Source organism: Ceratotherium simum, chromosome 27, assembly GCF_057802395.1.
Source record: "Ceratotherium simum simum isolate JZ-2026a chromosome 27, ASM5780239v1, whole genome shotgun sequence".
NCBI lineage: Eukaryota > Metazoa > Chordata > Mammalia > Perissodactyla > Rhinocerotidae > Ceratotherium > Ceratotherium simum.
In genome coordinates this window covers 31,376,780-31,398,970 of record NC_141926.1, presented here as the reverse complement: position 1 = coordinate 31,398,970, position 22,191 = coordinate 31,376,780, and the positions used below count along the sequence as shown (strand labels likewise).

At 38.0% G+C, this 22,191-nt stretch overlaps 1 protein-coding gene across 7 annotated transcripts in view; it reads right to left on the bottom strand.

The window, feature by feature from the left end:
• The window catches only part of ROBO2 (roundabout guidance receptor 2), a 593,028-nt gene that overhangs the window by 184,280 nt on the left and 386,557 nt on the right, over positions 1-22,191 (bottom strand). Inside the window, exon 1 of one of the 7 annotated variants that reach the window (XM_087418206.1) lies at positions 17,790-17,919. The exons of the other annotated variants lie outside the window; for them this stretch is intronic. The gene's annotated coding sequence lies outside the window, so the exon portion shown is untranslated. Of the gene's footprint in view, positions 1-17,789; positions 17,920-22,191 lie in introns of those variants that run through there. 7 annotated transcript variants of the gene reach the window in all.

Below are 22,191 nucleotides of genomic sequence, written 5' to 3'. Positions count from 1 at the left end.
GGGGAGACATCCTGCTACCGCTGTGCAAGCTGACACTCTGGCATTCTGGCACCTCTGCCGCATGCTGACAATTCCAAAATGAGAAGCTCGCATCCCCCATCTCCACTAAGACTCCCTGTGCAAGCAAACTCACTCAGCAAATGATCCAGATAAACCAGTGGTATGAATTGGAGCATGTTGAATAAACAAGGATGCCCTGTGACTTGCTCATTTTCAAGTCATAGCATTTTGTGAAGTCTGATATTCTGCAGGGAGTAAAACACACAAACACACAATTCACGCAAGAGGAATGGCCAGCTCCAAATTTCTTAGCCAAGCCTTTATTCTTGAATCTTTTTTTTCAGCGCTGTTCTGTCCTCACCCGCATATAATTTGAAGTCATGCTAAGAGTGCCAAGTCTTCCTCAATGTTTTCCATTAATGTTTAAAACTTGCTGAAGGATTCTTAGAAATTGCATGGAAACTTCGTGCTCTCTGTAATTTGTCTCTGTAACCTCTGAAATGCATATGTTCTCCTTGGGGACCAAGTGTTGAGATCACTCATAAACTCTCGGATCACACGTGGCACTGCAAACCGGTGACATCTGACTACGGCAGACTCGAGGCTTGTCTCTGGCAATCATTTCCTTTGGTTTGCACTAAGGAGCCAGCAGTTGGCATACCTTCAACGCTTGGAAGTCCTATTTTTGGCAAAGCCTAGTCTCTGATATTTGACAGGGATCTGCATACCCTATCCATTAGCTTAGGAGGAAGTTGTGGATTGAGGCTAATTAATGTTTAATCAGTTCCTCTTTTTTCTTCCTTAAAGTGCCTTTGTCCACAAAATTGTTCATGTGAGACTGATGTCTCCAGAATCACGGAGAGCTCAAAGGAGTGAGGGCAACTTAGACTCTGCACCCAAATACAGTATGTGGGAGGAGGATGGTGTCTAGAACCAAAGGTACTAGCCTAAACGCGTTCAAGGCAATGCCTTCCTCCACTGCAGAACAAACACCTGCTCTCCACACCCCCAGAATGCTCTGCCCTGCTACCCAACCTCGTTCCAGCATCTGCCTGTTTAGGGCTAATTCCAATGTTGGTCACAGGGATGCCTATAACTCTGGAAATTGGAAGAAATAATATATTGAATTTACAATTCAGAACTACACAGGCTAGTGTTCAAAAAAAAAGCATTAAATAATGTTTCTCAAGATGGTAACAAGGGAAAACACTAGGTTATTTCAAGCTTGTAATCCAGCCTCCTACTTTCTCTAGATCTGGGTTTGGGTATAAAATAAATAGACAAACAAACAAATAAATAAATAATCACATCATCTTTATAGGATTTACATTTACAGGATGATTATAAATAACCATCTGTCTGCTTCTAGCTTTTCAACCTGGTTCCTGTCCCTTGAGCTGCAAACCTTCAGCCAAAGCAGTTAGGCTGCTGGGTATCAGGAAGGCTTGTTACAAGTGCTTTGTAAAATGCCTTTTTGCCCCCTACTTCCCATTTTTCTCCCCAACCCCCCTCTTTCTCTATCCCCTCATTTCGCCCACACTATTAGACCAAAGAAAACAAATATTTGAGAGGATCAAATACCATTTATATACATTTGTAAAAGAAAATTGAAATTCAATATATTTATATATTGATTTAAGTGCACGTTTAAATTTAAAATATACCTAATATACTTACTATGTATATATTTACATTCAAATTTCAGGATTCATTACCGCCTTAGAGCTACATCTGTCAATTTAAATAAAGGAATAAAGAGTGCTATCAAGTAAATATTAATGTGCTGCTTTATTCTGGATCCCAAAAGATTACTACTCTCCTCCTGCCTTGTTCTTATCCAAAGGCGTTAGCTTTTCCAGCATTCTGTACAGTTCTTGTGTATAGTGCACAGAGGTACACAGTCTCAGCAGCATCTTCCTGTCGTTCCACCCTGTCCTAGTTTCGGTGGGTTATTGCTCTGATATTTCTTTCCCATGGTGTATTCTGATGTGTATGATCAACATGAATTACAATGCCAAGGAACTGCCAGATGTCATGAGTTATAAACTCAATAGTCTAAGGATTATTACACATTAGGGCACCCTACAGTGCAAGGATGTCCTGGAATTTATGTGTTATTTATTACCTATTGGCAAGGTCTCAAAGTAATCTCACCCCTGCTGATGAAATGAGGGTTGGAAGGAGAAGAAGGTCAAGGTCAACCTTCCTTGTCAAGAATGCCAGTTACTTGGAAACTACTGTCGCTTTATCGTTTTTCCCCTCTACCTGAAACTCCACGAATCTCTGAATAAGGGGGATATATATTATAATGCACCTATGGGCTTTCAACTTAATTCTGCTTATTTCACAATTTCCATCATTTCACCTATTTGAACAACACATTTCATAATCATAATCACTAGAGGTCCGACTTAGAGGGTAACCATGAATCCCACCATAATCCTTGAACTTCAAAATGACCACTTTGCTTATTTTCCTCTTTTACACAGGAACATAGACTAAGCTTAACTGCATGAGACTATATTTGAATTTTTAATATAACGACGGGAACATTTTTTAAAAATCATGTCCCACATGGCTGTGGACTCTTCAGTCTTTGCCATCTAATATTAAGGTTTGCATATGCCCACACCACAAATATGGGCATTACTCTAAGCTGTCATGAATTTTGCTGAAATGAATGTAATTTGACATCCCATATTCTTTGGGAAATGTTCTATTTGATTACCACATGGCAAGAAGCTTAAAATGTTTCCTAATCCAGAATACAGCATATTTATTTTTAAATTGGCTGATTAGAAAAACCTCTATCATCTTTCTACTCTATCCCAAAGACCCAGTAACCTTCTTTTCTTTTGCTACCAAATGAATTCTGAATGCTGCAGTTAATATTCAGCAATCTCATTACCCATCTACCATAAATCTTCAAAAGCATCACCATGTTTTGACAGCTGAGCAGGGGAAGAGGAAGCAAGGAGCATATCGAAGCACTTTTTATGAATGCAAATGTGCTAAAGACCACATTTAAATTATTTCAGAAAACTCATATTCCACCACTGACAACAACCGGAAAACAATGTGCTTGACAATTTTTGTTTATCTATGAGAAGCACAATTTCTTTTATTCCTGATTTCAAGTACCTACTCTCCCCCATCTCACCCATGCAACATTGCTATATATTCTATGCAAACAAACTGATACCATAGAACAAATAATGCATATCTTTTTTTAGGTGTAAGTAATACTGAGTTCTCATGATGAAAATTTATCACACGTGTGTTTTCCCCAAAAATGTTTTTTTCCTCCACATTTACTTAAAAGGAAGAACTTTGCTTCAGTAAGCTTCTATAGACATGGCTTCAATACATCACAAGGGACGTTGTCAGTTGATAAAAGTACTGGGTATGGATTTTGGAATAAAAGACTTCTCATTTCCCTGGTAATATCCCAAATAGCTAGGAAAAAAATCTATTCATTCCTTTTGAAATCTAAAATCTTCAACCTTACCTATGAATTGGATAACCATATATTTTATCCTCCATACTAAACACTTTGAAAAGCAAAAGGAAGCACTCTTCATAATTACGCCAGGACAGTTCCAGGAAATCTAGGCGGAATGTTTACTTACCCTCCACTTTAACTCGATGTGGTCTGTCCTCTGAAAATCTCTACTGCCCCGTCTTTGCCTCCTCAATCATAATACTCCACCCACGCTGGCTTTCCTCAGATCCTGGAACATAGCAAGCTCTTTTCCACTTAGGGCCTCCACAGTTTTCTCTTTCTGAAATGCATGCTGGTTCCTCTCCACCACTTGCCCAGTTCCTGTGACAGGACCCGGAGCTTCCATTTAATAAATATTTGTTTGGCAGGGGGGCAAGATGGCATTGTGGGTGAAAGAATGGGCTTACTCAGAGGCCTGGGTTTGAGTCTCAGCTCTGCTACTTTACTGACTGGATGATCTCACACAAGTCTCTGAGCTACTTGAGACTCAGCTTCTTCCTCTGTAAAATGAGGACAATAAAGCTCATGTCTTTGGATTGTTATGAAGAATAAATAAAGCGATCTTTGTGAAGCACAGTGTGAAGCAAAGGAAGCTCTTCACAAATGAGAATTATTATCACTGTTAGGAATTAGGAATACCAGTAAACAAGAAGGATGTTGCAATTCTATTTTTGTATCTGATTTTAAATGAGTTTAATGGCTTTCAATTTTTAATTCCTCTGATTGTTAAATAGCTAATAATTTTCAAGAACCCTATGCTGTGTGTAAAATATTTCCTACTTTAAGGTCTTGAGGGTCAGACAGTCAAATACTATGCAATTGCTACTAGACGGTGATAATTATTATAAGTGAGTACCATGGGAGTTGGGATTTAAATATAATAGTATAATCCTAATGTCAAATATATTTAGATGTTATTATTTATGTTGTAAAGTATTACCAAGACAATAAAAGTTCATCAGTTCCTCCCAATCGAAAAGTTTAAGTTTGCCCAGTAAGTTTTACCCAGCTCATTTTTAAAAGGTGATTTTAATATGACATTTAATTTTGCTTTGTTTAACTGAGACCAACTAAATTAGATATTTTTCACTTTTCAATCAGTTCTATTTGTAACTACTTCTTTGGGGTAACAAAAGAGCTTCTTTAATCATTCATTTCTTTTTGATTTATGAAGTATGACAGCATATTTTGTTTTTGCAAGGTGCTGTGTAACACACTTAGGAGTACAGATATTCCAAGCAGAGATCTTGCCCTCAGGGTGCTGAAGAGATTTAGGAAAGTTACCATATATAACTCAATAACCACAAAATCTGAAAGAAAAAAGCATGTGGTATTAGAGAACTGCATTGAGAGGTACATCGAACATGCATTAACATACAAAGGAGGGAAGCATTGTTTTCAACAAGGAAGGCTTTTCTAGAGGAGCCGGCTTCAGAGCTGGGTTTGGAATATGCGCTGTATGCTTTAATTAATTACGAAAAGAAGAGAAACATGCTGGAATGTGCTTGTATGTACATAAAACAATCTCTGGAAGGACACACAAGAAACTAATAATAACAAATGCCTATGCAGAGAAAAAAAAAACCTGGGAAGTGAGGGATGGGAGAGGAAGACTTCACTATATCTATTTTATAATTTTTGATTTTTGAACGCTGTAAAGTAGTAACTACTTAATGTATATATTTAACAATGTATGAATAAAAAGAATATCGACTAAGAGTGTTTTCAAATTATACTATTTGTCCCAACTGGATTCAACATAAGGGGTTATGAAGAAGGTTTGGAATCCTGGTTTCTTACAAGAGTCACTCAGTGACACAAACTGCAAGTTTATAGAAGAATGGTGCTTTGACATTAGTGACAACACGGATGGACATTGAGGGTATTATGCAAAGTGAAATAAATCAGAGGGAGAAGGTCAAATATCGTATGATTTCCCTCATTAAGTAGTAGATAATAACAACAACAAACAAACACATAGAGACAGAGATTGGATTGGTGGTTACCAGAGGGGAAGGGGGGAAGGAGGAGGGCGAAAGGGATAATTTGGCACATGTGTGTGGTGATGGGTTGTAATTAGTATTTGGGTGGTGAATCTGATGTAATCCATGCAGAAATAGAAGTATAATGATGTACTCCTGAAATTTATACAATGTTATAAACCAATGTTACTGCAATAAACAAAAAATTAAAAAAAAAAAAAGAATGGTGCTTTGAAATATAAACGTCAACAAAATATCTATAGGATGATGATAAGCCTGACCTTAGAGATCGAAATATATAACTTGATTAATAAGTTTTGTTTTGGGGTTTTTTTTGGTAAGGAAGATTGGCCCTGAGCTAACATCTGTTGCCAATCCACCTATCTTTACTTGGGGAAGATTGTCCTTGAGCTAACATCTGGGCCAAACTTCCTCTATTTAGTATGTGGGATGCCACCACAGCATGGCTTGATGAGCTGTGTGCAGGTCCATGCCTGGGATCCGAACCCACAAACCCCAGGTTGCTGAAGCAGAACGTGCAAACCCAACCACATACGCCACTGGGCTGTTCCCCTATTATTTTTCAAGATAGAATAAAAACTCAGAAAACTTCGATGTTGAGATGGTCTCTTCTTTTCATTTAAGATTAATTGAAGTCCTACTATGAGCTAGGTACAAGAGATATGAAGGTAAGACAACCACCTTCTGATCTAGAGCTAGGCTTCTTAAGTGCCTCAGCAGAGGACTGGATAAAGAGCAGGGAGATCATGGAAGAAGGAGCACGTAGTGGTGACTGTGGCCTGTCTCTAGCTGAGAGAGGCTTAAAGCCATCGTATATGTTTTCTGTCAACACAGTCCATAAAAGCCAGAATATCACTTATTTAGAAAGAGTCCTTCATCTCTTCCAAATGATAAGTTGTGAGTCTATAAACCCACTGTAAATATGTGAATCATGAAAATTATAAATGATTCCTCCTTTAAAGATTTTATTTATTTATTTTTCCCCCAAAGCCCCAGTACATAGTTGTCTGTCATAGCTGCACATCCTTCTAGTTGCTGTATGTGGGACGCGGCCTCAGCATGGCTGGAGGAGTGGTGCCTCGGTGCACACCCGGGATCCGAACCCGGGCCGCCGGCAGCGGAGCGCACGCACTTAACCGCTAAGCCACGGGGCCGGCCCCTGATTCCTCCTTTAAACATAAAAACTTATCTCCATTTGAAGATTCTTCTTCATGGAGTTTTCCTTAAAGGAAATGTAAAAAATCTTGCTTAACTTTATAAAAATTTTGGTTTATTTTCTTTGATAAGTCTCTGCCTTTTATATTCGATATGATTTGAATATATAAAAGTGTCAGTAGTTTTGTATTTTAAAAGTGAGGAAACAGGATGCATGTAGGTACAGGTTAAGTATAATGATGTTATTTAATCCATTAATATAGTTTTTCTCATATGATGATAGTTGGTGGTATATCAAAAAATGAATTCCACTCCGTCTTAAACAATATAATTAACTCTTGAGAAACTTTTCTTTATACGAGTAAATTCAATTTTGTCTAATCTTTGGGTTTATGATAATGTCAGCTCATTAAAATGTTAGTTAAATTCATTAAAATGCATACTGAGTGGTAACAACTTCATTACCATAAAATGATGTAAAGAAAAAGTGAACGCTTTATTATCACTTAATTGTTTTCAAAACTGAATATATTTGCATAATGAAAAGTTTCACTGTATATTTTCAATAGTCTTCAAAAATTAAGCATCTCAATAATTAAAAATGCATTTTCTAAAAATAATTTTGTTACTGCAGAATCCTGGTTGCTGTTTTTTTTCAATTAGAAAAGTGGTCATATTAGAAATGGTGGTTATTAAAGACAGAAAAGCATTTGAAATAATTTCAATGTTTATAATGTTTAGGTAGAAGATGATTTCCACACAACAGTGGACAGCTTAATCAAATATTATAATTAATTGCCTTCACTAGATATTATGTCAGTACCTTGTAAGACAGAAAAAAGTCAGGTGGAAACTATATTGGAAATTAGCTATATCTCCCACGCAGATGTAATTATTTCATGTATCTCTCCCATAGTAGCTTGGCCATAGTAAGTGCTTGATAATATTGCTGAGAGTTAAGATGTGGAAAATTCCTATAGTGACTTTTTTTTGTATTCTCCCCTAAATCCTACATGATGAAACCATTACCATTAAAGCACCGCATAAAATATATCTAATTTCAGTGTGTATTTCTTACCTTGTGTTCTGAAATACTCTCCTAATTTTCCTCCCGGTAGCCATTACTCTTGCATGTACTTTGCCAGAAACTTCCTGTTCTTAAAACATAGTCAATACCACCTAAAAATGTGTGTCCTCAGACACACATTCTTCATAGTTAACCTCTGCCGGTGCTGCCTCCATGCTGATGACTCTTAAATGGCTGCCTCCAGCCTTGAGCTTCCTGCATCTCCAGACTTGCATCCACCTGCCTTCCTGACATCACCACTTGAGTGTCTAAGAGTATCTTGAATTTAACATGGCCAAAATTGAATTCTTGATTTTTGTCACACAAATCTTCATCTCCCCAATCTTCTGTGTCTTGGTATGTAGTACTATCGTACACAAACTGCTCAAGGATTTATTATTTTTCCTCCATTTCTGTCACCATGGACACATATGCCCCCACAGACACACATATACATCATCTTGCCCATCAGTAAGGCCCAATGACTGTGAAACTCACCCAGAATCAGTCTGTTTTTCTTTACCTCCACTCCTGTCACTTTGTCTGAGTCATTGTCATCTCTCATGGAATACTGCAGCTGACTCTTAACAATCTCACTTTTACTCCTGCCCTTCTTGTCGTCAATTCTCCACACAACAGAGTAACCTCGTTAAAATTATAAAACAAATCTTGCCATATTTCTGCTTAAAATTCTCCAAAGGACTCAACACATTTACAAAAAAATCCAAATCCTGACTGGCATACAAGGCATCTTGAGCTCTGGCCTCTCATCTCATAGCACTCACACCTCTTGATCCATTTTCCCCCAGCCATGCTGGCCCTTCTCCTCTTCTAGCAAGGTAAATGACTTCTGCAGGTGCTCTTTCTACACTATTCACTGCGAAATATTCTTCCCCTAAGACTTCCTTTTAGCTCTCCTCTTCTTGTCCATCAAATCTCAGTTTACATGTCAATTCTTCAGGTTCTCCTCTTATGACTATCCAATCTAAAGAAGCAACAAGATTACACATGTCACATCCCTCTGGTATTTTTTCCCCCTGCATATCACATATTATTATGTAAAATTATTCTTGTTTGCTTATTTGTTCCTTATCTATCTGCCTTCAATAGAATGTAAGCTAGCTCCACGAAAGCAGGGACCAAGTTCATTTTGTTTACTGTTTTATCCCCAGAGTCTAGAATGGTATTCTTGGCACATGACAAGTACAGAGTAAATACTTATTGAATGAATAGATGAGTGAAGAATTTCAATTCTTGTCCTCAACTAAACTGAATATAGTTGATTATTATACACGCATCTTTAGTAGAAAGTTCCCTAGATTGGTTTAAGGATTTTACTGAATAAATGCATGGGAAGTTGCTCGTCCTTTGTCTTGGTAAAGAATATAGTAAGCTTTGAGAGCCATTACTGTGGAATGATCTTCCATGTAATGCCAGTAGTTTCTTACTTTCAAAGTTAAAAGCTGACACAAATTTCACATTATTCAGATGATCAGAAAAAAGTCAGAAACTTATACCACTGCTTACCAATTCACAACCTTTTCAAGATCATGTTCTGAATGTTTATTTTAAAATAGCTCAGTTGTCTGGTAGGGTGGGATAAGTCAATGTCTAATAACAGTCAAGATTTCTTGCCTATAAGGTCATTGGAAACCTCACAATGACGCTGTGAGGTAGGGAGGTTTATAAATGAAAACACAGAGGTTCCAAGATGCCAACTTCATCTAGTTAATAAGAGGAGGAGCCAGGATTTGAAAACAGATCTTTTTTTCTTTTTAATTATAGAACCTGCACTTTAAGATTACTGTAATAGAAACTTAGGCATAACGGACATATTTTATAATTCCTTAACCTAATAATTAAAGTATACTAAAAATAATTTAACTTGGTAACTAAGTTCTTCATCATAATCAGTTATTGTATCGTGCTGAGATGGTGATTTTGAACATTAGGCTAAATCTATTTTTAATTCAAAATTTATGATGAAACTTGCCTCTTTGAATAAATCCTTAATATGAGCTTGATTCTGTACAATTGTTTTTTTCATAAAAAACTGGAGAACAAAAGCTAATGGTGAGTGAATTGCTGATCGATATTACACTGCAGTCTGTATAACGAACCACGACAGCTATTCTATGGTATGCTCAAGCCTTCGGGATTGCAGTCTTCTTTTTTTTTTAATATGTAAGTCAATCTCTTCTTTCAGCAAAAGTAAACCTTCAGTCAGCTTCGATCTTTTCTCTATTCTCATTTTTTTAATCAGAATATTAGAAAATATATGTAACCATCATGGAGACAGTTCGTTTCTCAGAGTGATATAATCATTATGAGGTTATATATTCTGCAATTACAGGTACAGACAGAACCTTGCATCTTCAGCTATTGCTTGCCCTCTGCAGGGTTGGCCCCCGGGTTTGGGTGAATGAAAGCCTTCAGTTTGAGTCCTTCCATTGTTGCTTCTTAGCTATGGGATTTGGGGAAAGTTATTTAACCTCTCTAAGCTCCTGCTTCTTCATCTGTAAAATGGGGATAATGGTGCCCATCATCTAGTGTGGCAATGAGGATTAAGAGAAAGCATTTTTGGCATTTAGCACATACCTGGCAAAGAGGAAGTATTCATTCATTATCATGGTTTTGCATAATCAAATAGGCAGTGATGTTTAAATTTATATATTCTCCCTTATAAAGTATATATCTCCCCATAGTGATAATTTTCCTGATTAAGTACATAAAATATATAACAAAGTTGTAGATAAAACACAATAAAATGGAAATTTCTCCATTACTGAGCTAATTTAATAGTAACATTGAATAATATTTTGCATAAGCAAGATAATATTTATTGGGCCTAAATAATTGAACATTTACATTAATTAGTTTAGATGACAAGTTGTGACACTTTAATTTTGCCCTATATTTATTAAGAAAAAAAGCCAATCATTTACTTTTTGGGTAGTCTTCCTTAGGAAAAATATATAGAACAAGTGGGTCAGGATTATTGGCAAGAGAAAGAATCACAATGTGTAGCAAACAAGCGCAAAGACTGACTCTACTATAATGCCAAGCAACTTTTATGCCTAATTCTTAGTGAACAATCATTTAATTTTCGTTTAAATGTAGATATGTTAACACAAAAATTAGCTCCTTCTTAATACAGATTTCCACCATGCTCAAACTTGTAAGACATTTTCTCTTTGGATATATTTTTAATTGCTGAAAAAACGTTTTCATCATTTATTAGATTGGGTACCTCATCCTCAATATTATATAGCTATTGCTGGCTAAAGATTAAAATACATCATTTATTTCAAGATCACAAAAAGAAAAAAAAAGTTGACTAGTGAGAGGAAAAACACAAAACGAATCAGGGCCTTCGTAGTCCTCGAGAACCAAAAATCACCTGTTCCTGACAGTCCCATCTTCCACTCTCCAAATGTCTGTGAGTAAAAGAAAAGCAGTCCAGCCCACCTCCTGACATCTTTAATTGACTTCCTAGAGAGTGTTATCAAGAGCTACTCAAGCGGGGCTAATAGCTCCTGCAGATTGCTCACACATGGCAAAGCTGGGTGTGTTGGACTTTCAAAGGGCTGGAAGGAGAGTGTAATCTCTACTCAGTGTGCGAACAAGAACCAAGGGTTATCTGAAAAGCAACAAATAATCCTTCAGCACTCTTGAGACAGAAGGAGGTTGTGAAATGGGGAGCCAGGGAAATTGGTGCCTAAATGCAGACATCCCCCAAGCCCGAAGGTGCCTCTCATCGCCATATTTAGATTGTGACCCTGAGTTGTGTTAGATGACGGGAACTGAATGGTAGAAAAAGACAATGGCCATGCTGAGCCTTCCCTGTGACAATTAACGCTGAGACTTCTGAAAGCATGGTTGACCCGGAAGAGCCATCTTATGTTGAGATGAAGCAAAAAGGATCTGGCAGGATTGACACAGGCTCAGTCATTTCAGCCAAGTTTAAAATGTCATCCCCCGCAGGGAGGGCGGCGCATGTGGTGCCTAAGATCTACTGCCTGGACTGCTGCCTTGGCACATGGGGATGAGAAAAAGTGAGTTTGTTCTTTTTTCATTTCGCCACTGAATTTCTCACTTCTGTACATTAGAACTCAATATTTAATTGGAACAGAACGAAAGTTTTGCACACAAAACTCAGCATGTTATATATCTTTTTGCTTTTATTAAAACATCATATTTTCACATGAATGTTTGTCCATTAGATCCAAGACTGTCCACTGCCTCCTCTCTACCAAGCTAAGATTCTTTCCTTTGAAGCAGGGCCAAGCCTTGGGGTTTCTTCTATCACCAACAAAACGTAAATAATTACATTTCATGTCTACAGGCAGTGACTCCTGTTCACCCTTAGTTATGGATCTTCAATGACTAATTAGTTTACTGTGTTACTTTATTTGTTTACTGTGTCAAACTACAAAAAAGTTCACTGTACAGTAAAAAATATGAAATAGCTTTCAACATTATTGTTTTTTCTGGTTGATATCCAGTTGCATTCTATTTATTTGTACTTCTACATAGAATGTGCTGTGATGGTATGGCATATTTTTACACCCGGGGACTGAATAGTGTGCTCAGAATTCAAGGTGATATAGGAACGCTAATAATATTTTCTGAAAAATTCCTCTATCACTCTACTATAAGAAGACATGCACAGCCTTGATAACATCTTTTTTACGAGAGAAAGAAAACAAAAATTTGCATTGACTTTGTAGATTCCTTCCACATTTAGGGACACTTCATTGACAAAATTCCTTAGTTACCACTTACCTCAAAAGACCTTACTATAAAATGAAACATTATGTGAAAATCACTTTGAAAATTAGATCACGTGTATGATGATGGTATTTGATATTTATTAATGAACGAATTAAAAAGGCACATTGACTATTATCACCAACTTTTTTTTTTTTTTTTTTTTGGTGAGGAAGATCGGCCCTGAGCTAACATCTGCCAATCCTCCTCTTTTTTTGCTGAGGAAGACTGGCCCTGGGCTAACACCTGTGCCCATCTTCCTCTACTTTATATGAGACGCCGCCACTGCATGGCTTGACAAGCGGTGCGTTGGTGCACACCCAGGATCCGAACCAGCGAACCCCGGGACGCCGCAGCGGAGCATGCACACTTAACCTCTTGCGCTACTGGGCTGGCCCCACCAACATTTTTTAAAAAGGAAGAAAAGAGATTTTTGCCCTTCCTTATATTCAATTCACCTGTTTTGTCCGAATTAACTATATTTAAAATGTCAGCTATTATAGGAATTTTTTTAGTGTCCTATTTTTTGAATATTTATAGACATTCTTTCCCCTAGTTAGTGTAATTTTAAAAAGTTTTTCATTAATGATTGTAACTGCTCAAACATTTTTTCAAGTTTTATTTAATGATTCATATTGCCTTTTCAAAGGTGTGATAAAAGGTTCTATCATTAATCAAACAACATGCAAGTCTTGCTCCTTACAATAGTAATTCTATTTAATTTAAAGGTAGTTAAATTTCTTGCTTTGGGGTCATCATTACAGTTTCATTTTTCTATTTGTTATCCCATGACAGTTTTACCCTTTGAAGTTACAAGCCATAGAATAAAAAATCTACTTTACATCCGCAACAGTAAACTACTCGCACAATTTCTCTTGCTGTCTCCTAGTTTTGAGCCACTGTCACACACCTGGGAGACGGTAGACTTAGTTACAGGTACAGCCTGGCTGTAGGAATGAGTGCACCCCAAGGCTAAGCTGACTTGTCCAAACCATGATGATTCACGCAGTGTCCCAACAAACTGAATTAGCAGCATGTCAACTTCCATCACAAATGAATAGATATAAAAAAATAATATAAATAACTTAAGTAATTAGAAAGAAAGAAAAAATAGAATGGACAACTAAACAAAACCAGTTATAATGAAAAATAGTAGTAATTCTAGAAATTTTTAAAACTATAGGATAGCTTCTTAAGAACTTAGAAGAATGTCAGACATATTCAAAGAACACCCTTTCAACATGTCAAGCTGTGAAATGCTATAGGTCAGATACACTATGGATTAATAATAATTTTCTGTACAGATGATACCAGCACAGAGTTAAAGTGATGTCACAGCATAAACTGTTGCTGTGTAGAACATAAATATTTCCATCTTTGTGCCTCAAGATGCATTAGTATAAGTAATGACTAAATGAAAATGTTCCTGAATACAAAACCTGGTAAGCAATCAGGAGAATTTTGATTGCAAAGGAATCTAGACTCAGCATAAGTGCATGACTGAAGTGATGACAGTGGTAGTATATAGAGATTGATGAGGCCGACTAGAGACTCGGCTACATTTAGCAAGGCAGGACACCAGAAAATGCAAAAACAGAGAAACTACATTGAATGCTTATCTTTTTTTTCAAACACAATCATTTTATATGATAAACAACAGAGTAGCAATCAAAATAACTGTCAACATCCTGGACAAGTCTAAAAAAAGAAAAGGAATGAACTAGCAGATATTTGTGCCATAAATGGACAAACAGTTCAAGAGGATGGGATGAAAGAAAGGTGCAGAGTAAGAAGATTTTGAGGAAGATACCAATCTCAAAAAAGGTTACACACAAGTTCTACTTTTTAAATTCCAATGAGGGTGCCTGGTCAAACCAAGTCTAATCATTGATGAGAAATGAGGATAGAGAATGAATGTGCTGACTGAAGAGAGGGAGCCACAGGAAGGCGTGTATTTGGAGACACTTAGAACACATCAGAAATCTTCCAATCTCCTATCTTCACTTTTCTTCCTGGAAGCTCACGCTATGAAAAGGTCAACTTGTTATTTGCCTTTGATTTGGGCAACCAATTGATGTAAATCAAATGACTGTTAAATTACTACTCCATGCCACGCACTCCAATAGGACCTGGAACATAATAATTAATAAGATATATTGGGGGCCAGCCTAGTGGTGTAGTGGTTAAGTTCGCACACTCTGCTTCAGTGGCCCGAGGTTTGCAGGTTCAGATCCCAGCTGCAGTCCTACACACCATTCATCAAGCCATGCTGTGGTGGCATCCCACATACAAAACAGAGGAAGATTGGCACAGATGTTAGCTCAGGGCGAATCTTCCTCAAGCAAAAAGAGGAAGATTGGCAACAGATGTTAGCTCAGGGTGACTCTTCCTCACAAAAAAAAGAATGGAAAAAACGTATTTAAAAAAATAATAATAATTAATAAGATATAATTTCTGTCCTCAATTATCTAGAAGTCTAATGGAAACAATGGTTAAAAAACAGGAAATGCTTAATATTTTTCAGAAATAATCAGGAATATTAACTAAATTTTACATACTTAATTAGTATACCTGTTTGACAATGGAAAAATCTCAAATTACTTGAAGCTCAAGTAGCATCTGTAAATTGAGAGATTAGATTATTGCCAATTCCTTTTAGCCCTTACATCCTATAACAAAAATAAAATAATGGAAACAAGCCAGTATAGTCAGTGAATGTGAAATTATAACTTCCAGTTAGTGGATATAACTAGAAGTTTAGATTAAAGAAAAAAAAAGCCAGGCTTTAAAATTGTAACATAAAAATCAATCCATGTAGATAAATGTTTGGGGAGAAACCATCCTTTATGAAACTCGGCACTCGCTTGGTAGTCATTGTCTAATACAGTGACCAGAAGTTGTTCAATAAATGTTTACTAAATTAAAAAGATGACATGGAAGATTACTTATGGAGCAGATATAATATTGTTATTTTGTTTTGTGAGTATTTTTCCAAAATTTTGGTGCACTTGAATAGATAAGGTGGTACATTTAGTTTTGGACAAAGAAGAAAATAGAATAAGGTGTCCGTAATATGTCCAGATGGTCATGTTGTGTAGGTTTGGATATGCAAACCTGCGATAGGCAGGCTGTAGATATACATTGGAGACATGTCAGCACCCGTGCAGTAACTGAAGACATGAAAGAGACATTACTCAAGGATATGATGGAGGTCCTGGGAGAGAACTCTAAGCAATACCAAGTTTCTAGAGCAAGTAGCAGAAACGGAAACTGTAGGGACTACTGCAATTTGACTTACATTGGTTTGTATGTGTGCTCCTGATAGTCAAATCTATTTCTGTAAATTGAATTAACTTTTCCATTGATTTCTACAAGTGATTTACGTTTTTATAGAAAAACATATTTTGGTTTTGGGGCACCAAAAAAAATCACATCATCGTATTACTCATTTTAAAACTAATCTTGTCACCCATAAGCTGAATCTAGTAAAAGTAATAGCTAACATGTATTGAGCACTCACTGTATACTGGTTACTCTTCTAGATGCTTTGCAGGCATTACCTGTTTTAATCATAAAAATAATTTCGAAGATGGATGTTGTTAAATTGCCACAATACAAATGAGAATATCTAGCCAGACAACTATAAATTTGGCAAGTATTTCGCCCACTGTTCCCATGATAGTAACTGGCAGATTGGAATCAGTGTGTGTTTTACCCAAAGGCAGGCTCTCGTATTCACTATATAAGACTGAAACATAAACACATTTAATTTATCTGAATTTAACTACACATACTCAGAATGAGAGAAAGAGAGACTATATTCCCACAATGCAATCAGTTCCAAACTCTATTCCTGTAAAATAGCGTTTAAAATCCGAGACTTGCGGGAATAGCTCAGCATTTGACTGTAGAAATCTGTTCTCCTCTCCTGGTCTCCATTTCCACATGGAATATGAACATCACACTATTCTGCTTGGGATGAATGAGGATGATACTTCAACGATGATCTGAGGGATTTTTAAGGATGAATTTTACATTTTTTGCCTATGAACTAACTTTTAAAATGATTTCCTACTTAGACTGTAATTTGGTGAGGTGTTTATTGTTTTTCTCAGGAGACGAGATGGAAGGCAGGAAGAGAGAGCAGAAGAAAGAGAGTAAGTGTATAAGGGACAAAGGCAGGAAAAAGAGGGGAAGGAATGAGGAGGAAATCAAATAGACTTAGCACATTTTGACTGATAATGGTAGAATACTCAAATTTCAAAGAGTGAGGTCTTGTAATTGTCCTCTCATTTATTCATTTAATAAATATTAAATAAAACCCAACTCTGGGCAAGCCCTGCCCTAGCATCAGGGGATGCAGTGCTGAGCCAAAACACGCATGCACCCCACAGGCTTTCACTGAAACAGCTATACCCTCCTGCCATGAAGACCATAAGCCCAGCGTGTGTGATCTAGTGAAAAATGTAGGAGTTCAGAGAAAAGCACTATGAGATCATAATAATTTAGGAAAGAGGTAGGAATGAGAGAAGATAAGGCTTTTGTTTTTCTAAGTTTGGAGGATTCTTTTAACATATCAACATAAAATTTTAGTTTTTATGGACAGAGATGATTTTTAAAACTTCAAAATTCGAAGGAATTAAATGGAGAGAATTAGAAATTATAAATGTTGCTTAGTAAAACTTTTTTACTGAATTTCAAGCTATTGAAGGAAATTTTGATATAACTGGCAATTAAGAATATATAGAAATCCACTTATAATGAACTATAGAAATGATCCCTCAGAAATGTCGGTCAAGATGGCAGCGTAGGCAGACTCTGAACTCACCTCCTCCCGTGGACACAGCCAATTGACAACTACTCGTGGAAAAATTACCCCTGAGACAGAACTGAAAACTGGATAAGAGGAACTCCTGCAACAACGGACAATCCTAACTGGGGTAGAAGAGGCAGAGACTCCCTTCTGGAGAGAAAAAACGCCGCCTTCACAAGCCGCCAGCTTCACGGCCGCCGGGAGCAGCTCACAGGTACGCAGCCTCCCTGGAGGCGCGGGGTCCTGAGCCGGGAGTGCCCCCGCTGTGGGCATTTTGTGGACCCAGCACAATCGACACCAGCGGCATAATATCTGACTTTGCTGCTACTAAAGCATTGGGGAGCAGCCCCAGAAAACCCGGTTCACAAAGAAACTAAAACTGGCTCTTAAAGGGCCTGCGCACAAACCCACCCGTTCCAGAAAGCATCCTAAAATCACCAGAAAGAAAGGTACACAGTGCTTCGGTGACAAGAGACTCACCTAATAGGCCCTGAGTGCATCACGGTGAGGGGTGAGACCTCTCCAGGGACTGGGACATTGGCGGCGGCCATGGTTGTGGCCTGGTGTGAGCGTGCTGACACAGACGCCATTGGAGTTCTCCCTGAGACCTGCTAGGCCAGGGTCTGCTCCACCCGCTAGAGCACCGATTTAATCCAGCTCAGCCAGGGCAGGCAGCCCACCCTAGAGACTGGCCCCACCCAACAACAAGCCCTCAGGCAACGTGTGGGCCTGCATAGATTGGTGACTGGATTCTCTGCAGCCTGGCAACTGAGCTGAGTTGAGCGGGGCAGGGTGTGCACAAGGAGCGGGTGGAGAGTGTGGGGTGGTGGCGGAGTGTGTGGGGCTCCCGCCGTGGAGAGACTGGGTCCACTTGGGGAGGTCGGGGCGCTCACACGGGGCAGGACTGTGTTGACTGTGTGTGTGGACCTGTGGGCAACAGGGCTTGTCAGCTGCAGAAGACTTGTGCTTCTCAAAGACCCACATAGGAGGTTTGCCCCACCTTCCAAAGCCTGAAACAATTGGGTGCTCCTGTGCCTGAGGCCAGCCCCACCCAGCTGCAATCCCCAGAGAGCTGACAAGAGACCTAATAGGCTAGAGGTTTACAGCAATTGTAAGGCCCTGAGCCTAACAACCTGCCACACTGGGGGCCTACTCACTTAAAAGAAATACTGCAACACAAATGTGGTATTAGAACTTACAGCCAACTGTGCTGGGGCTCCCCACACCTGATAAAGAGACTGAAGGGCCCACAACAACTACAAGCAGCTGAGCATTACAACAGCTGGCCAGGAGCATAACTCAGCCTGCCTGGGCGCCTATAGGGAGAGCTAATAGGCCACAATAGAAGGACACACGTAGCCCACGTAGGGGCCACCCCTGGAACATTGAGAACTGAGGGAAGCACACTGGAAGCCTCCTAAGGCATCACTCACATAAGGTCACCTATCCAAGAGCAGGAGACGTAGCTGACCTACCTAATACGTAGACACAAGCACAGGGAAAGAGGCAAAATGAGGAGGCAAAAGAATACATTCCAAGTAAGGGAACAGGACAAAACCCCAGAAAAGGAACTAAGTGAAACAGAAATGAGCAACCTACCCGACAGAGAGTTCAAACTAAGAGTGTTAAGGATGCTCACTGATCTGGGGAGAAGAATAGATGAACTCAGTGAGAATGTCAACAAAGAAAAGGAAGATAAAAAAGAACCAATCAGAAATGATGAATACAATACTGGAAATGAAAAATTCATTAGAGGGACTCAAAAGCAGAGTAGAGGATACAGAAGAACGGATCTGTGAGCTGGAAGAAAGACTAGAAGAAATTACCCAAGGTGAACAGGTAAAAGAGAAAAGAATTAAAAAGAGTGAGGACAGTCTAAGGGACCTCTGGGACAACATCAAGCGCACTAACATCCGTGTTATAGGTGTCCCGGAAGGAGAAGAGCGAGATAAGGGGGCAGAGAATCTATTTCAAGAAATAATAGATGAAAACTTCCCTAACCTAAGGAAGGAAACAGACATCCAGGTACAGGAGGCACAGAGAGCCCCAAACAAGATAAACCCAAAGAGGCCCACACCAAGACACATCATAATCAAAATGTCCAGAATTAAAGATAAAGAGAGAATCCTAAAAGCCGCAAGAGAATGTCAAGTTACATACAAAGGAAACCCCATAAGGCTGTCAGCTGACTTCTCAGCAGAAACCTTACAGGCTAGAAGAGAATGGCACGATATATTTAAAGTGCTAAAAGGAAAAAACTTACAGCCAAGAATACTCTACCCAGCAAGGTTATCATTCAAAATGGAAGGAGAGATCAAAATTTTCCCAGATAAGCAAAAATTAAAGGAGTTTGTCACCAAGAAACCAGTGTTACAAGAAATGTTAAAGGGACTGATTTAAGGGGAAAAGAGAAGACCACAAATAGGAAAAATTATCTATTTCCACGATTAGAACGTAATGGATACAAATGCACAAAAAAGAGGTTAGATATGATATCAAAAACATAAAAGGAGGGAGGAGGGTAGTTAAAGAGTACAGCTTTCAGACAGAGGTCAAACTAAAGTGACCATCAATTCTGTATAGAAGAAGTAAGGAACAGAGAAGGACTACTAAAACACTGAGGGGAAAAAAAAAAATAAAGTTAAAAAATGGCAGTAAGTACATACTTATCAATAGCTACTTTAAACATCAATGGACTAAATGCTCCAATTAAAAGGCATAGGGTGGCTGACTGGATAAAAAAACAAGACCCATATATATGCTGCATACAAGAGACACACTTCAGACCTAAAGACACTCACAAACTGAAAGTGAAGGGATGGAAAAAGATACTCCACGCAAATGGCAATGAAAAGAAAGCTGGGGTAGCAGTACTCATATCAGACAAAATAGACTTTAAAACAAAAACTGTAAAAAGAGACAAAGAAGGGCATTACATAATGATCAAGGGAACAATCCAACAAGAGGATATAACACTTGTAAATATCTACGCACCCAATGTAGGTGCACCTAAATATATAAAGCAATTATTAACAGACATAAAAACAGAAATAGACAGTAACACAATAATAGTAGGGGACTTGAACACTCCACTTACACCAACGGATAGATCATCCAAACAGAAGATCAATAAGGAAACATTGGCCTTAAACGACACACTAGAACAGATGGACCTAGTAGATATATACAGAGCATTCCATCCAAAAACCGAAGAATACACGTTCTTTTCAAAGGCACATGGAACATTCTCCAGGATTGATCACATATTAGGCCACAAAACATGTCTCCATAAATTTAAGAAGATTGAAATAATACCAAGCATCTTTTCTGACCACAACGGTATGAAACTAGAAATCAACTATAGGAAGAAAATCAGAAAAGCCACAAATACATGGAGATTAAACAAAATGCTACTGAACAACGACTGGGTTAACGAAGAAATCAAAGGAGAAATCAAAAAATACCTGGAGACAAATGAAAATGAAAATACGACATGCCAGAATTTATGGGATACAGCAAAAGCGGTTCTAAGAGGGAAGTTTATAGCAATACAGGCCTATCTCAACAAACAAGAAAAATCTCAAATAAACAATCTAACAATGCACCTAAAGGAACTGGAAAAAGAAGAACAAACAAAGCCCAAAATCAGTAGAAGAAGGGAAATAATAAAAATCAGAGCAGAAATAAATGAAATGGAGACCAAAAAAATAGAAAAATTAATAAAACCAAGAGCTGGTTCTTTGAAAAGACCAACAAAATAGACAAACCTTTAGCTAGACTCACCAAGAAAAAAACGAGAGAAGGCACAAATAAGTAAAATCAGAAATGAAAGAGGAGAGGTTACAACAGACACCTCAGAAATACAAAAGATTATAAGAGAATACTATGAAAAACTATATGCCAACCAATTCGACAATCTGGAAGAAATGGATAAATTCTTAGAATCATACAACCTTCCAAAACTGGATCAAGAAGAAGTAGAGAATTTGAATAGACCAATCACCAGTAAGGAGATCGAAACAGTAATCAAAAACCTCCCCAAAAATAAAAGTCCAGGACCAGACGGCTTCCCTGGTGAATTCTACCAAACATTCAAAGAAGACTTAATACCTATCCTTCTCAAACTCTTCCAAAAATTGAGGAGGGGGAAGCTCCTAACTCATTCTACGAAGCTGACATTACCCTGATACCAAAACCAGACAAGGACAACACAAAAAAGAAAATTACAGGCCAATATCACTGATGAACATCGATCTGAAAATCCTCAACAAAATACTAGCAAATCGCATACAACAATACGTTAAAAGATTATACACCATGATCAAGTGGGATTTATTCCAGGTATGCAGGGATGGTTTAACATTCGCAAATCAATCAACGTAATACACCACATTAATAAAATGAAGAACAAAAATCACATGATCATCTCAATAGATGCAGAGAAAGCATTTGACAAGATCCAGCATCCATTTATGATAAAAACTCTGAATAAAATGGGTATAGAAGGAAAGTACCTCAACATAATAAAGACCATATATGAGAAACCCACAGCTAATATCATCCTCAATGGTGAAAAACTGAAAGCTATCCCTCTAAGAACAGGAACCAGACAAGGATGCCCACTGTCACCACTCCTATTTAACATAGTATTGGAAGTCCTAGCCAGAGCAATCAGGCAAGAGAAAGAAATAAAAGGGATCCAAATTGGAAAGGAAGAAGTGAAACTGTCACTATTTGCAGATGACATGATTTTATATATAGAAAACCCTAAAGAATCCACCAGAAAACTTTTAGAAGTAATAAACGAATATGGTAAATTTGCAGGATACAAAATCAACATACAAAAATCAGTTGCATTTCTGTACACTAACAACGAAGTAGC